We start from the raw sequence: 14,686 nt of genomic DNA, 5'->3' as shown, positions 1-14,686 counted from the left end.
TGGTGTTGCAATTTTTGTTAAGAACAGTATCAATTGCAAAGAAATGTATGGTCAAAATTTTTGTTTAGAGCAACATTTTGAATCATGTGCCATCGAAATTTCTGTAAGTAATTCCACACTATTAATTGTGGCAATTTATAGAGCACCTTCAGGAAATCTTGACCTCTTTTTGAAGCAGCTCGATTTGCATTTATTGCACTTATTCTACTATAAAAGAGATGTTGTACTACTTTGAGATTTCAACATCAACTTTCTTACACATAGTAGTGGGAAGACAGACCTAGAAAATCTGATGTACACCTACAACCTTCTGCCAGTGGTCAATTTTCCCACCAGAGTAACTTCATATTCAAGCACACTAATTGACAACATTTTTGTAGACCAAGAGAAATTGGGCAGTATCAGCGTTAGTAAAACAATAAATGGTCTTTCTGACCATGATGGTCAAAGACTTACCATCAAAAATATAAATGTTTGTCAGAATAAAACTGAGCCAACGTGGAAGGTATTCAGGCCCATAAATGTACTAACAATCAAAACATTCAAATCATGCCTCCATAATGTAAATTGGAGTCACATATATTCCGAAACAGATGTAAATTCCAAGTATAATCTGTTTAGTAAAGAAATTGCATCAATATTTGAAACCTCCTTCCCAAAAAAAGTTTATAGGAATTTACCAAAAGAAAACACAAAAAAAAAACCATGTATAACAAATGGGATTAAGACTTCTTGCAAGCAAAAAAGAATTTTGTACATAACAGCAAAAGAATCAGGAAACCCCAGTCAAATAAATCATTATAAAAAGTATTGTAAAACTTTGAGTAAGGTAACCAAACTTTCAAAAAGCATATATTTTAGATCCAAAATCAACCAATCCAGTAATAAAATTAAAGCAATCTGGAACATAATAAGGAGTGAGACTGGTACGAACAGTGCCAGTAAACTAGTAGACATTGCACTAAACATTGATGACAATACTGTAAGCGACCAAGAGACTATTGCAAATGCATTCAATGACTACTTCTTAAGTGCTGCAGAGCAAATAGGTTGCAATGGATCCTTAGAAAGTGCCTTGGATCTATTGAGGCACAGTTTTCCCATTCCAGTGAGCGAGATAAGGACATCCCCCGTAACCAGATATGAGATTAAAAAAGCCATTGCCTCATTAAAATGTAAGGGATCATCTGGTGTAGATAATATCTCCAGCAAGCTGCTAAAAACCTGCTCTGACCAATTAAGCAAAGTATTAGCCCATATACAGGGTTATTACAAATGATTGAAGTGATTTCACAGCTCTACAATAACGTTATTATTTGAGATATTTTCACAATGCTTTGCACACACATACAAAAACTCAAAAAGTTTTTTTAGGCATTCACAAATGTTCAATATGTGCCCCTTTAGTGATTCGGCAGACATCAAGCCGATAATCAAGTTCCTCCCACACTCGGCGCAGCTCGTCCCCATCAATGAGTTCGAAAGCATCGTTGATGCGAACTCGTAGTTCTGGCACGTTTCTTGGTAGAGGAGATTTAAACACTGAATCTTTCACATAACCCCACAGTAAGATATCACATGGGGTTAAGTCGGGAGAGCGTGGAGGCCATGACATGAATTGCTGATCATGATCTCCACCACGACCGATCCATCGGTTTTCCAATCGCCTGTTTAAGAAATGCCGAACTTCATGATGGAAGTGCGGTGGAGCACCATCCTGTTGAGAGATGAAGTCGGCGCTGTCGGTCTCCAGTTGTGGCATGAGCCAATTTTCCAGCATGTCCAGATACACATGTCCTGTAACGTTTTTTCGCAGAAGAAAAAGGGGCCGTAAACTTTAAACCGTGAGATTGCACAAAACACGTTAACTTTTGGTGAATTGCGAATTTGCTGCACGAATGCGTGAGGATTCTCTACCGCCCAGATTCGCACATTGTGTCTGTTCACTTCACCATTAATAATAAATGTTGCTTCATCACTGAAAACAAGTTTCGCACTGAACACATCCTCTTCCATGAGCTGTTGCAACCGCGCCGAAAATTCAACGCATTTGACTTCGTCATCTGGTGTCAGGGCTTGTAGCAATTGTAAACGGTAAGGCTTCTGCTTTAGCCTTTTCCGTAAGATTTTCCAAACCGTCGGCTGTGGTACGTTTAGCTCCCTGCTTGCTTTATTCGTCGACTTTCGTGGGCTACGCGTGAAACTTGCCCGCACGCGTTCAACCGTTTCTTCGCTCACTGCAGGCCGACCCGTTGATTTCCCCTTACAGTGGCATCCAGGAGCTTTAAACTGCGCATACCATCGCCGAATGGAGTTAGCAGTTGGTGGATCTTTGTTGAACTTCGTCCTGAAGTGTCATTGCACTGTTATGACTGACTGATGTGAGTGCATTTCAAGCACGACATACGCTTTCTCGACTCCTGTCGCCATTTTGTCTCACTGCGCTCTCGAGTGCTCTGGCGGCAGAAACCTGAAGTGCGGCTTCAGCCGAACAAAACTTTATGGGTTTTTCTACGTATCTGTAGTGTGTCATGAGCATATGTCAATGAATGGAGCTACAGTGAATTTATGAAATCGCTTCAATCATTTGTAATAGCCCTGTATTTAATGCCTCTATGTACCAGGTGTTTTCCCAGAGGGCATGAAACTTGCTATAGTGAAGCCTCTCCACAAAAAGGGAGACGCAACGCAAGTCTCAAACTATCGTCCAATCTCCCTCCTGTCCACTTTCGCTAAAGTCCTTGAGAAACTACTGCATTGCAGAATGGTAAGGCACCTAGAAAACTTTGGAATCATAAGTGATAGTTCGGTTTCCGGAAAAGTATGTCCACAACCGAGGCCATATTTTCTTTCACAAATGATATACTGGAATTCCTAAATAATAAAATGAAGGCAGTTGGAATATTTTGTGATCTGTCCAAAGCCTTCGACTGTGTGGACCACAAAATACTCCTCAACAAAGCACGCCACTATGGGATCACTGGGAAGCTGGCTAAAATCCTACCTCCAAAACAGGAAGCAGAAGGTAATTCTCATTGGGAGCAATAAAGAGGGAGAGGTAGTAGAGTCAGACTGGAGCACTGTACTCCATGGAGTACCCCAGGGATCCGTCCTTGGTCCGTTGCTGTTTCTGATATACGTAAATGACCTACTTTTTCCATGCAATACATGCAAGTTCACCATGTTTGCTGACAACACAGCATTTTGATTAGTAACAAACAGCTCACTGATATAGAGGTTGATGCCAACAAATTACTTACAGTACTATTAACCTGGTTCCAAGTGAACTCGCTCACAGTAAACCTGAGCAACACAAATTATATCCATTTCAGCCTTGACCACAAACTCCCCCAGGAGATTACTGTTTTAAATAACAATAATCAGATAGAAAGGGTACACTGCACCAAATTCCTAGGCCTCCACACAGACAGTAGGCTGAACTGGGACCACCATGTCCTCGAGACTGTAAAAAGACTGTCCTCAGCAATTTTTGCCGTTATAAATGTCATGAAGTCCACATACTTTGCATACTTCCACTCCATTATGTGTTATGGCATCATCTTCTGGGGCAATTCACCCTCATCTAAAAAAATCTTGCTCATGCAGAAAAAAGTAGTCCGTATAATGTGCAGAGTACCCCCGAGAACCTCCTGCCGTGCGCTCTTTTAAAAAACTTGGAATACTTTCCACAACCTGCCAGTATATTTTTTCCCTAATGAGTTCCATTATCACAATACAAGAAAGAAGGCTGACCACCACTTTGAACTAAAAGGTTTAACTCGGGTACAGAAAGGAGTGCATTATTCCCGTGTCAAAATATTTAACTTATTACCGAGCTATATAAAAAGTCTACGCAGTAACAGTGCATCATTCAAAAACAATCTAAAGACATATTTAATCGAGAAAACGTTTTACTCACTTGATGAATACTTCAACAGAGAAAAGTAGTCTTTGTATGTATTTATATTTACTGTTGTTTGTTTATGTTCTTTTCGTTCCTATTTGTAACCATATACTTACTGTGACAAATAGACTTTTACAATGTGATAAACTTTGCATAATGTATTATTCCTACGACTTTATTTTAGTTCATTATTATTTTTGCAAGTCTTATGTAATTTATGTCCAGTTCTGCTCTTGTAAACTAATTGTTACCATGGTCTGTGAACATATATAACTCAAGTCGTTCTACATCCTAGCGTCATACGCTTAACAGGATCTATGGAATATGTAGATAAATAAAATAAAATAAATAAATAAATTGTGTAATATTTATATTCTGTAATATTTTTCTTACTTTTGTAATTAGTTGTGTAACATTTATACTATGTAATATTGACTTTTGTAATGCCTCAGATGATCTCTGAGGTCTCTACAACAATAAAAATCAATCAATCAATCAATCAATCAATTTTGCCACTGACAAAACCCTGTAAGACCATACATTGTTCCTGCATGCATCAAGTAGTTCTGACACCATTCCTGCTCTGTTTAATCAGGAGAAACTGAGATTTCTCAAGATCATTGATGCTTTCAAAGAACCTCATGCACACAATGACGAGATTGTCAAAGCAGTAAATGTATTTCTCGTAGCTCTGTATGGGGAAAGACATGAGACTAGCCTGAAAAATTTGAAATGCAGGCAATATGTATCTTCACTGTACAAAAGTAAAACCAATATTGCCCCCTACCACCTCTCATCAAAGCTGCTGCACAACAACATTCACTAAAAGTTTACTTTCACATGCAGTAGCGATTTCTCGAGTCAAACCACACTTGATGATCAACAAAGAGACTTGAATGAGTGGGGGTGGAAAAAGAGTGGTCTTGAGCCAGTGCCAGGCAGTCTATACTGGACTCGATACTCTGGCAGATTTCCCACAAATGTAAAAAAGGCTGCCAACACAATTGTGGATGCAGCAAGGCAGGCCTTCATTGCTTCACAACCTGCACATTGTGCGAAAGGCTATTCACGAATGTTGAACCCCAGAAGACAGCACTGACATAGACAAACAAGAAAGTGAAGAAATAGATCGAGAACAGATTTAAGAAAGACTCTTACATAATGTGGAAGTTAAGTCAGATCTCACAATCTATTTCATAAGCATTCACCTTTCCTCGCGATACAATCACAGGTTGTTTCGCACCACCTCTTTCATTTTCTGGATGAAGACCAGATGCTGTCGTAGAACAACTCCGCCAGCACCTGCTGCCTTCAATCTGTCATGACCCTCCAATTGGCAAAGCCGCACACAATTTTTGCTCATATAACAATGTAACATATAAACATATGTAATATAATATGAAAGATGTAATAATTTTTCACAATTTTTCATGTGAATTTCAACTTTTTTTGTGATTAAATCTGTACAATTTTGCGCATAATTAAAGAATCTGAACATTATGTAATTTTTGAAAGAAAGAAAATGACATTTACCTTTACATATATGATCCAAATTATGTATGTGTAGAGAACTCGGAAGAATGGAGAGACAGTGAATTGAGTTTTGGAGTGGACAAAGAGGGTTTTTGTGGAGACAGGTGAAATAAGCCAGTTTTCAACTGGCACTTGAGTCCCAATGGTTTGTGGGAGAATAAAACCTAAATAGTGAAATTTGAAGGAAATTTTATGTACTTTCATTTAGAGTAGTGAGGTTATTCATGTTAAGTTTATAGTTTCCAGGTTATAAGCAAAAATCTGGCAAAAAATAAGGTTTTAATATCTTTTGTTTTGCATTTTTTCACAGATGTGCCATGAAATTTTGTGGGCAAATGTCATTTTCAGAACCCCAAAAAACATATAGAATGGAAAGAATCAAAACTACCGCACAACTTCCCTGGTGAAAACACAGTTTGACTGTAGTATTTTCCAATGCAAAGAATTAAATTATAGCATACTGACTGTAATGAGTGTCATGCATAGATGCCATATTGATGCCTCACTACAGTTCTGGCATTTAGTGAAATTGTTCAAAACTTTGCACACGTGCGGAAGAAACATTAGATTTGAAACAGCTAAGAGGACATTTTCCTATGTTTATGAACAACTGTAAAAAGAAATTAATGACTGCAAAAAATTTGGGGGGATTATTTATTGCACGACCTTCGAACTTGAATGATATAATTGCGATGTGCTGTACGGAAACTCAACACCTTCACAATCTGCACCTGCTTTACTACCACACTCCAGCAAAATGGTCTACAGTACAATTTCGATAAATGTGAATACTTCAAAGCTGAAGCTGAACACCAAGATTACACCCTTAGCAGTACAAGCTTAGAACTTATGCAAAATAATGTAGAAGTCATTACTAATTTACTTGCACCAACAAGCTTAAGGGAACTATCTGTTTTCTTAGAGAAAGTAAATTACTACTCTAAATTCATACAGCAGACATCAAAGATTACTAAACCTCAGAATAATTTGTGAAAAAAGGCATACGGAATGTTTGAATAGCACCAGTCAGGCGGCATTTGAATTGGCCCTTAAACAGGTTCACTGCTTAGGTAGTTTTGATCCTGTGAAACTTCTCTCTTAGGCACTGACACAATACCAAATGGCATCAAGGTGTTCTGTCCCAGAAAAATCCTGACAGATCCAAGCAATCCATTGCTTATGCCCTTAAAAATCTGCCCCTGCACCAGTCAACTGTAGTCAAATTGAGAAAGCAACTCTTGCCAGTATTTCCGGTGCTTAAAAATTTCACACATTCTTATAGGGTACCAAATTTCATGTAGTAACTTGTCATATACCAGTCCTAAATCAATAACTTAAACACTGAGCTGTCTTTTTAAAGTGAATAGCACTGTGACATTCATTACTGTCCACCACCTCAACAAGCAAACACTGATGCACTCTCTTGCCTCTACAAGGGGTGTGATTCCTCATTCGATTCTCTGGAGCCTATGTCCTATCAAATCAAGGACACCATCAGTGAAACTATTCAGGGTTTTTCAGTCAAGGGAGGAGCTGTTGTTACAACAACCAGCGATAACCCCCTACTTGATCAAGTATGTTATTTTATTACTCATGGCTGGCCCGCACACATACTTCCCAGACCTACACAAGTCATTCTCTCAAGTGCCAGTTACAGGTCACCAATGATGTCAGTCATTGCATACCTCTTGTTTAATAAAGAATGCAAGGTAGTTGTGGTTCAATCACTCTACTGTTTCATCCTGCAGATGCTCCATGTAGATCACAGGGTCACCATTTGCATGAAGGTGACAGCACACAGTCATGTCTAGTGGCTGGGACTAGACAGATGTGTATGCACAGCCCGCACTTGTGCAGCCTATTCCGCCCAGCATGCCACTCTACCACTGTGCTATGCAGCCTGGGCCACCAGCTCTGTGGAACCTCATTCACATGGACTTTGCATGACCTTCTGTTGGAAATATGTGACTGAGTAATGCTCACTCAAAATTCCATTATGTGGCACATATGCACTCTTCTACTTGCATCACCATCTCAGTCCTCAAAGTATTTTTTTCATTTAAGGTCCTTGGAGTCTCTTGTCAGACAATGACGCATCATTTGCCCCTGCTAATTTCTCTCCTGTTGCCACTGTACCAGCTTTGGTTTGGTTGGATGGGGGAAGGGGACCAAACAGCAAGGTCATCAGTCCCATTGTATGAGGGAAAGATGGGAAAGCAAGTCAGCCATGCACTTTCAATGGAAGCATCCCGATATATCCCTGAACCAATTTACAGAAATCATGGAAAACCTAAATCAGGATGGCCGGACACATGTTTGAACTGTCATACTCCCAAATGCGATTCCAGTGTGCTAATCACCATGCCAACTCATTCGGTCACTGTACCTGCATTGGCCACTTATTCGCACATCTGTTCCACCAGGTCTTTAACGGCAAAGCAGACTGCTTGATTCGTACGCTCAAACAACAACTTAAAAAACCAATGACTAAGTCAGCAACAAGAAGGACTTCCTGGTGGGATTCCTCTCTTTGTATTACACCACTCCAATTCACGAGTGTGAGAGATACTCCACACCCACTGACAATATACCTTGGTAGATCTTTGTACCGAGATGCATTCATCACCACATCCACCTTGCCCAAGCTACTCTGTGGACTTTCCAGTGTGGGCTGTGAGATAATGCCTGTTTGTTGAGCTGCCAATACGAGTTGTCCTGGGTGGAGGAAGGGCAGACATGAAAGCAGAATGTTACTTCAATTTCCTGGAGTACTGGGGCAAAGGAGTGACAGTTAGCAAGGTAAAGAGTGTTTGCATGTTAAAGATGGTTGACCTTGCATTATGATAAGTAATGACCACCCTGAAACACTACAAAATTACATAATAAATTGTAAAAATTTCATAAAAAATCTGAGTACACAATGGTGATCATGACAATGAGGAGCTTGCATTGGTGCTTTAATAATGGTTATATTGTAAAAATCATGAAAATTATGCCAGCACGAAATATGAACAATATTAGTTAAACCTTTGAAAATTAATAACCCATAAAAAATTAGAACAGCATACAGTCAAGGTGTCAGATGATAGCTGAAGATGCATCTACCATAACTGCATGTCACATCACTATTATACAGCTTGAATTATATCATGTTTTAATTATTGTAAATTATTCAAATGTGTCAGAAAGACGACTCTTCCATATGTACACTCATGATGAATGAGATATATTATGCAAAAAAACCAAACCTTATTTTCCAGCGCACTATGTAGATTTATTGGTTAATTAATTAAATATTCACTTGGTCATTAATAAAGACATATGTCACTTCAGGATGATCCCAGTTGAACAGGCAGGCTTTCGGCCTGGAAGAAGTTGTACTGAGCAGGTGTTGTCACTCACTACTTACATTGAGGCGGGATTCCAGAGAAAATTGAAAACATCAGTGGCCTTTAATGACCTCTCAGCAGCTTACGACACTGTGTGGAGAGAAGGAATCATGTACAAAATTCTCCGAGTAATTCCTTGCAAATCTATAGCATGCTTAATAGACAGCATGCTCAATGATAGGGTGTTCCAAATAAGTATGGGCACCGACTACAGCTCCATCAAAAAACTAGAGAATGGCTTACCGCAAGGATCAGTGCTCGCACCACTGCTGTTTAGCCTCTATATTTCAGACCTGTCTCAAACACAATCAAGAAAGTTCGGGTAAGCTGACGATTGGACCCTTGCTACAAGATGTAGCACAATTGAAGCATCTGAGGACATCCTAACAAAAGACCTGGAAGATAATGGGAGAATATTTCTGTAGGTGGACTACAACCAAATGCTTCCAAAACAGAAGTTAGTTGCTTCCATCTCAACAACAAACTCGCTGGAAAGAAACTCAACATTCGATTTGAAAACACCATTCTCAGGCACAAAAAAACTCTGAAGTACTTGGGCATGACGCTGGACAGAACACTATCTTTTAAAGAGCACCTAACAAAGACTGCCAAAAAATTAAAGACAAGAAACAACATTATTCAAAAGCTCTGTGGTACTACCTGGGGAGCAACGGCCTCCACTCTCCGCACCTCTGCTTTAGCAATTGTATTCTCGGCTGCCAAATACTGTGCTCCAATTTCGCTAAACAGCTCACATGTAAGAAAAGGTGGATGTCCAGTTGCATAACACTGTAAGGATGATTTCTGGAGTACTTAAACCCACTCCGACACAATGGCTCCCAATATTAAGCCACATCCTGCCACCACACCTGCGACATACTGATGCCCTTGTACGTGAATACAAAAACATCGTGGGAAATCGAAGCCCGCCAATCCACCAAGACACTGAGGCTGCAAACACTAATAGGCTTCGATCTAGGAACCCACCAACAGCAAGGACCTGTGTACAAGAAGGTTTCAGTATCACAAACGCATGGTTTGAAAAATGGAACACATGGCAAAGTCATAACATGCCTTGCATCACACAAAAGCTACCTGGTTTTGGCCTACCATGCAAAATGTGGTCCACTCTAAATAGGATTTGAACTCGTCATGGCAGACGTGCTTACTCCCTGTATAAATGGGGTAAAATACCATCCCCTCAGTGTGACTGTGGAGAAAATCAGACCATCAGCCAGATTGTTGAAGAGTGTCCCAGAAGAGCCTATAATGGGGACCCCAACAACTTCCTGCTCACAACTCCACAGATGATAGATTATATTAATAGACTTGATATTTGTTTGTAGTCCTTAAACTTTGTTATATTAGTGACGTTTGTTTGCAATTATTAACATTTGTTATATTAGTGATTTGTCTGTGTCTTTCTTATGTGTCTGTATCGCCATACGATAAATAAATAATATTAACAAAGAGATAGAGGGGCTGGCCAGTACTTACCTCAGCTCAGTACAGCCGATAGATACACAAAAAACAGAACCGAAAATTTACATTCCTAGCTTTCGGAACAAATGTTCCTTCATCAGGGAGGAGAGGGGAAAGAAAGGGAAGGAGGGAAAGTAGATTCAGTTACTCACAACCCAGGTTATGAAGCAACAGGGAAAGGAAAACAGGGAGGGTGGCAAGGATGGAGGCATGGTTGTCAGAGGGAAGCCAAAGATATTCTACTGTAAGTACTGTGCCAGCTTCAAACCAAAGAGGATGTATACAGAAGTAAAGAGGTATATAGTATAAAGATAAAAAACAACTATGTAGGATGAAAAGATGCGTGAATGGCTAAAGAGGAAAGGGAAAGAGGAGAAGACTGAAGAGTAAATGGGAGTGAGGTTGTTTAACGTAGGTTCAGTCCAGGGGGATGGCGGGATGAAAGGATGTGTTGGAGTGCAAGTTCCCATCTCCGCAGTTTAGAGGGACTGGTGTTGGGTGGGAGAAGCCAAATGGCACATACAGTGTAGCAGGTTCCTAGAATTATGCTGGAGGGCATGCTCCACTACTGGGTATTGGACATCTCCTAGGCGGACAGTTCGTCTGTGTCCGTTCATGCGCTCAGCCAGTTTAGTTGTTGTCATACCGATGTAAAAGGCTGTGCAGTGCAGGTATGTCAGTTGATAAATGACATATGTAGTTTCACATGTGGCCTTGCCTTGAATTGTGTATGTTTTACCAGTAGCGGGGCTGGAGTAGGTGGTTGTGGGGGGATGCATGGGGCAGGTTTTGCAGCGGGGTCGGTTACAGGGGTAGGAACCGCTGGGTAGAGAAGGTAGTCTGGGAATATTGTAGGGTTTAACAAGGATGTTACGGAGGTTAGGGGGGCGACGAAAGGCAACTCCGGGTGGTGTGGGGAGAATTTTGTCAAGGGATGATGTCATTTCAGGGGTTGACTTGAGAAAGTCATATCCATGGCGGAGTAATTTGTTGATGTTTTCGAGGCCAGGATAATATTGGGTGACAAGGGGGATGCTTCTGTGTGGTCTGGGGGTAGGAACATTGTTGTTGGATGGGGAGGAATGTACTGCTCGGGAGATCTGTTTGTGGACAAGGTCTGCAGGACAGATGCGGGAGAGGAAAGCACTGGTCAGGTTATTGGTGTAATTGTTGAGGGATTCGTCACTGGAGCAGATACGTTTGCCATGAATACCTAGGCTGTAGGGAAGGGAGCGTTTGATGTGGAATGGATGGCAGCTATCAAAGTGAAGGTACTGTTGTTTGTTTGTGGGTTTGATATGGACAGAGGTGTGGATGTGAGCTTCAACAAGATGAAGGTCAACATCCAGGAAGGTGGCTTGGGTTTTGGAGAAGGACCAGGTGAATTTCAGATTCGAAAAGGAGCTGAGGTTATGGAGGAAATTACGGAGTGTTTCTTCACCATGAGCCCAGACCACAAAGATATCATCTATAAACCTATACCAGGCCAGGGGAAGCAGCCGTTGGGTCTTCAGGAAAGCCTCCTCCATGTGGCCCATGAAGAGGTTGGTATAGGATGGAGCCATCCTGGTTCCCATGGCCGTTCCCCTGATTTGTTTGTAGGTCTGGCCTTCAAAAGTGAAGTAATTATGGGTGAGGATGAAGTAGGTAAGTGTGATAAGGAACGAGGTTTTTGGAAGATCTTCGGGTGGGCGTTGGGAGAGGTAGTGCTCAAGGGCAGAGAGACCATGGGTATATGGGATGTTTGTGTACAGGGATGTAGCATCTATAGTGACAAGAAAGGTTTCAGGTGGGAGAGGAGCGGGAATGGATTTGAGGCGTTCTAGGAAGTGGTTTGTGTCTTTGATGTAGGATGGGAGTCTGCGGATGATAGGTTGGAGGTGTTGGTCTACCAGAGCTGAGATACGTTCTGTTGGGGCTTTGAAGCCTGCTACAATGGGATGGACAGGATGGTTCTCTTTGTGGATTTTGGGTAATAGGTAGAAGGTAGGGGTATGTGGCTCAGGTGGAGTGAGTAAGTCTATGGAAGCCGTTGTGAGGCCTTGTGAGGGACCTTGGATTTTTAGGATTTTCTGCAGCTCAGTCTGGATGGAGGGAATGGGATCCTGGGTAACAGCTTTGTAGGTTGAGGTGTCGGAGAGTTGGCGCAGTCCTTCTGCCACATACTCCACAAGGTCAAGTACGACAGTTGTGGAGCCTTTATCCGCCGGGAGGATGACAATAGAGCGGTCTATTTTCAGCTCCTTAATGGCACGGGATTCAGCTGGGGTGATGTTGGGGGTTGTCGGGATGTTCTTCAAGAAGGACTGGGAGGCAACACTGGATGTGAGGAATTCCTGAAATGTCTGCAAGGGAAGGTTTTGGGGGAGGGGAGGAGGATCCCTTTGAGAAGGCAGTTGGAACTGTTCTAGATAGGGTTCAACACTGGGTCTAGTATTTGGGGGCTGTGTTTGGGTAGCGAAGTGATATTTCCAGTTGAGGTTCCGGGTGAATGAGAGGAGGTCTTTAACCAGGGCAGTGTGGTTGAATTTAGGCGTGGGGCTAAAGGTTAAGCCTTTTGATAGAACAGATGTCTCTGGAGGAGAGAGGGATCTGGATGAGAGGTTTAGAACTGAATTGGGACTGATGATATGTGGCATTTGACTGTGGTTATAGTTGAGATTTGGTCTGTGTGGGGTATGTGCTGGGATGGGGAGATTGAGTAGGGTGGCTAGGCTAGGTTTGTTGGCTATGAGGGGGGTTTGTTGAAGGTTCTGTTGTGGCTGGTGTTTGTGAGGGATAGGGAGAGTGACCCCACTTCTTAGGTGTTGCACTAGCACTGTGGATAGTTTTTTCAGGTGGTGTGTGGCATGGAACTCTTGCAGCAGGCTTCTAGGATGATGTTCCTGAGTGTGTTCTCCAAACAAGGGTTTGAGAGGTGGAGGACTTTGAAGAGAGATAGGAGCTGTTGGGAGTGGTGGTTACATGAAGTAGTGTAGAGATTCAGGACAAGTTGGGTAAGGGCTAAGGATTGAAGGTTCTGGAAGTCCAGGAGAGACTGGTGGAAGGAGGAATTGCACCCAGAGATGGGAACTTTTAAGGTAAGTCCTTTAGGGGTAATTCCAAAGGTTAAGCAGGACCGGAGGAAAAGTATGTGGGATTGCAGTTTGGCTACGGTGAATGCATGTTTCCGGAATGAGTGTAAATAATGTGGTATAGGATTAGGGTACATAGTGGGTAACTGGTGGGTAGGGAAATTAAATAACTAAAATTAAAATAATAATTACTATTTACTACTTTACTTACTACTTTACTTACTCTATTTACTAAATTACTCGACATGGGCAGATTACAAACTGTTTCACTTACTATATACTGTCCTTCAGTTTGTAAATAAATCAGAGCATTCAAGTCAGTGTTGAATACTTCAGCAATACTGACACTGTCTAACAAATGCGAGATTTTCTGCAGTGGTATGGAAATGAGATTAAGGAAAAGATTGGAAAAGGAAATATTTTGTCTAGGGTATTCTACGCACCACACTGAAACGTGAACCATAGATAGAAAGGCAGGAAGAGGCTTGATGCTTTTGAAATACGCGTACAGTGGATAATAGAAAAAATAAAATGGGTGAAACTGTGATAAATGAATAAGTTCTGAAGAAAGTGGTAGAATACATACAATTACAGGATGTAGCTGAATGTAGAAAATGAAACTGGATATGGTATGTACTGAGAAAATGTGAAGGAATTTTAAAATCATTTTAGAAGGATATGAGGAAGGGAAGATACAGAAAGGACTGAAATCCTGATGATCTACTCAATGGAAGTAAATATACCAACCTGATGAAGCAAGCAATCAGTCGCAAAAACTGAGTACAGCACGAAGCTGCTCACAGGGCAGAAAACTGGTGATGATAACAATGATTGATTCTACACCAGAATTGAATGAACATATTAAGAATGTGGAAGGTAACAGTTGCTGGGCACTAATGACTATGAGTGTCATACTTTGGATTCTTTTATCCACATATTTCTTAGTATAGGTATGATGAAAGAGTCTTAGACAAATTAGAAGCTGAAAGATTTATATATTTTGAAATTTGCTTGCTTAGAATATCTACCTATTCATTTGTTTATCGAGATGTAAATAATTACTTCTTAGTTCAGGCTATTTGTGTGAGAGGCAATTTAAGTAAATGGAAATTCTTGAAAGCATCACCTATTATACATGTGTTGATGAAGGCAGGAATAAATAAACTGTTAATGCTAACAGATGGCTGCTTACTCCATTATTGACTATAACTTGATTCACATTCATGAAGAAGGTTCTCATTTATAATCAGTTCTAAGAGACATGGTGAACATATGCATGAATGAATGACTGCAAATTATACACT

Source organism: Schistocerca piceifrons, chromosome 3 (assembly GCF_021461385.2).
Source record: "Schistocerca piceifrons isolate TAMUIC-IGC-003096 chromosome 3, iqSchPice1.1, whole genome shotgun sequence".
Lineage (NCBI taxonomy): Eukaryota > Metazoa > Arthropoda > Insecta > Orthoptera > Acrididae > Schistocerca > Schistocerca piceifrons.
Note: the sequence above shows the minus strand (reverse complement) of the source record.